Source organism: Chenopodium album, chromosome 9 (assembly GCF_948465745.1).
Source record: "Chenopodium album chromosome 9, dcCheAlbu1.1, whole genome shotgun sequence".
NCBI classification, from domain to species: Eukaryota; Viridiplantae; Streptophyta; class Magnoliopsida; order Caryophyllales; family Amaranthaceae; genus Chenopodium; species Chenopodium album.
The window spans coordinates 12,637,924-12,642,066 of NC_137842.1; positions in this window are offsets into that span (position 1 = coordinate 12,637,924).

A 4,143-nucleotide genomic window follows, 5' to 3' on the forward strand; every position below is an offset into this window, starting at 1 on the left:
ATAAAATAAAGAAAATAAACTAAAACACACCAAAATTACCAAAATAAGCTAGAAATGTTATTAAGAGAAAACAAGAGAAAGAAAGGGAAAATAAGATAAAATAAACACGAAAATGACTCTAAAACTACTCCATAAGAGTGACATAAATGTCACTCATCATTGCTCGTGTCTCAAGGAGTATTATAACTCCGGGGTCGTGTTCCTCCAACAATGACTATAAATTTACTAAGAAAAATGGTCTAAACACATCCCTAACATTCCATACGACAATTGGAGTTTATGGGGAGTGAGGGACAATCCTTTTCAATTGTTGGTGTTAACCTTGTACCGTAAAATGTAGACGCAAGGGCCTCTTCAACAAGGTGGCTAATGAGAATTACAAAGTCAACTGTGGTATACATTTCATGGACATGGTAAACAACAAGTGCATCACTTCCAAAACCTATTTTTAAGTCAGTGGGAATCGGTTTTCTAAGGCGATAAATTGGACATTTCAAATTAATGGTTTCTAAATGTCACTAATTTTACTTTAATGGTTTCTAGGTGTTTCCCTTTTATCACTTGAATTATAATCAAATTAACCCTAACAAGATTATTAATTATCTTATTAAGAGTGATTACAAGTACAAATTCCCTTTAAACATGCATAAAAAGCGTGATCAAGCAATAACAATAAATATATATATCAAGCAACATAATAATAATCAAAATAATAATATATATATATAACAATCATAATTAAAAAATAATCATAATCATGTTAAAGCATAATAATAGCAAGATCCTAGGCATGATACTAACAAGATTAATAACAAACCCTAGCATGTCACTAAGCATATCAAAGCTTTAACCCTAACATGATACTAGCATGAATAAATATTAGGAAGAACATAGAAAGAATCATACTTTTAATCATACTTGATATTAAAATTACCCTAGACATGATACTAGGAATTATAATAACAACCTAAGCATGATTTCTTCATCATAATATCAATTAAACTATTAAAGTACTTACTTGGATGCCTCGTACCTCTTTCTAATAACAAAATACACGCATTAGTAACTTCAAGGAAAATACTCAAACAAAACAATTAAATTAAATAATTGAAAGAGAGATTTGGGACCAAACCCTCAGAAATTAAAACCTTTCACGTCTAGGGTGAAGACAACATCGAATATGGCTAGGTGTATCTAAGTCTTGCGAATGCGGAATTTTGTATTTGAGAGAAGGCTAGTTTAGAAAAGAGAGAGAGAGAGAGAGTAATCAAGAGAATCTTGATGAGAGTTGGTGAATTGGTCAATGAAAACGGAGTTTTTAGAAGACTATTTATAGAGAAAATCAGCCAAAAAGATAAAAAAAAATCAAAACAGAGTTCTGACGCGTAAAACGAGGTTAGCGCTAGACGCTAACATTAGCGCTAGGCGCTAACGCTAGCGCCATGCGCCAAGCTTAGCGTCAGGCGCTAATGCTGGCGTTTGGCACTAACTTAATTATTGACGTGTTTTCTTAAAATCAGATAGAAATTGCCGTACAGGAGGATAAAATCGTATTTTCCTCAAAAACATTCTTTTATTCTGATTAAAACTCTAAAAAGTCAACAAAAGTCAATTTATCAATGCTAATTGAATTAGGAATGTGACAGGGTAAAGTCGTATCCCCTAATAAAAAATAATTACCTAAGTCCTCTAGCTAAAGTAGATAGGGAAGTAGGGTCGATCTCCACAGGGAAACAAGTCTTTTTACTCCTAATTAATTATTATAATCTAAATTATTTAAGTAACCAATATTTATAATTAAGTATGAAACTAAACTACAAAGAATAGGAATAGGGAGAAAACAATATATAAAAGGATCTAGGGCATAAGTTCACCAATAAATAATACTCCAGGGTAAAACATAGTAATCAATCATTGACATGGCATAAATAACATGATTAACAGGCTCTCGCAATTTATTAATCAACATAGATCTAACAGGCTCTCGCAATTTACTAGATCTAAGTTCTTATTGAAAATAGCCTTTAATATCAAATTAACATCTGCTCGATTCATCAATTTAATATTGCTATACTTTTACAAGCCGCAATTGTAAAACATTAAAACAATCCAATAAGAAATTATCATGCAATACCAATAATCAATAATAGTCAATCATCAATGCATCAATTAACCAGATAGTAAAGGGCTCTCGCTACGTATTCCAATCACACAATTAATTTATCGGTATTAAATCTCATCTCTCGAATCTTGACTTAACCATTTATAAATAAATATGCCTATTGAAACTATACCTAAACATTAATTCTCATATCTCGATTCTTGAATCAATATTGTCAAACTCATGCATAAAAGATAGGCCTAATCTAGTCACAGAGCATTAAATCAATCAATAGGAAATTAATCTAGCATTGATAATCAACAATAATAATTTACCCCTTCATATTATTTATTAGATCCCCATAAACCCTAGAAATTAAACTACTCACAAATCATCATGACTAAACTAATCAAATAAATAGATAAAAGCATAATCAAGGGAGTAAATAAAATAACTGAAATAAAAGGGGAAGAAATTGTTACCAAAAAGTAATCTGGAATTAATGGAAGAATTAAGGACAAAAGTTTAGGAGAAAGAAATCTAAGAGAATAATTAAGAGAGTAAAGAGAGGAGGAAGAAAAAAAGAAGAAGTGATACTAAAATCGTATTACGGAGGAGTATTTATACTCCGTACAAAAATCCTAAACTAAAACAAATTAAAACGACGCTAATCGTCTCTAAAAATACACGCGCCCGATCGGGGAGGCACCGCCCGATCGGGCGCGCCTTTTTGTCTCGAATAGCAATCTCGCGCCCGGCCGGGCGCGTCACCGGGCGCCAGACTTAGCTTCTCCCGCCCGGCCGGGCGCGCCTCCGGGCGCCAGCCTCTTTGGCCGGGCGGCTCATTTGGGCCACTATTTGGACTTCGATTGGGCTCCAATTCTTTGGGCCAATCTGGGTTTCCTCTTTGGGTCTTGAATACTCGGTCCAAATGCCCCGGTATCACCTATACCGAGCCCTTAATCACCGGTTCGATGGCTCTAACCGGCCCTGGGCTATAAACTCTGATCGTGCTTCTCCAATGCTCGTGATTGCTCCAAAATATCTCGGGAAAATACTCCAAAAGTGTAAATCCCTGCAAAAGTCAACCAAATCTACGAAAACACTGGAAAACACCAATTAGTAATAAAGTGGCTCTAAAGAGCCAAAAACACTACTAATTATGACCAAGGGACGGGGGTAAAATACTATATAAAATGGACACATCAGAATGAAAAGAACCTTCTAGAAGAATCTAGATGACTAAAACCATTCCTAATTGCATTAGGAATGATAAATCCATATTAGGCCCTCCTTTAGATAATTGGGCCGCATATAAGGCTCAAACCGGGCCCAGTTAAGTAATTTGGTCATAACTTCCTCAATATTCATCGGAATTGGGCTTATAATATATCGTAGGAAAGCTCTTTTCAAACCCTATCCAATTACACTACTATTGGACCCATATCATGGACCAACCAAACTGGATTGACTATTTTCTTAAAATAGGTTTTTAAAAACAGAGAGAAGAGAAAATAAATTAAAAACTATCCACAACACTACACTTTCCACACTTTCACTTCATTCGATTATGATTCGGCGTGAAAGATACTCATCACTGGGTTTGGTTGTAGGGAGACACAAATGGGTGTCTACATCATCACTCGCTCTTCTTGTTAGCTGGAGGCATGGGAAGCTTGTTATCATCGATCAAATGTTGGATAGCCTCCTTTAGCTTCCAACAGCTCTCGGTAGCATGACCCCTACCTTGATGGTACTTGCAGTGTTCATCTGGATTCCAAGTAGGCAATCTCTTTTCAGGTGCGGGATCTTGAATAGGTCCAATGGGAGTAATGAGTCCCTTGGCATGGAGTCGATCAAAGGCAGTATCGTAGCTCATCCCAATGGGGGTGAAGTCAGTCCTTAGTTGCTTCTTAGATCCTTGGTTATCCATGGCTAGAACTTCACTGAGATCAAAGGTACTAACATTGTTACTAGAGTGGGAGTTTTTGGAATAAGAAGGGTTGTCGTTCTTTTTTCCTCTCCAGCCACCGTGATTACTA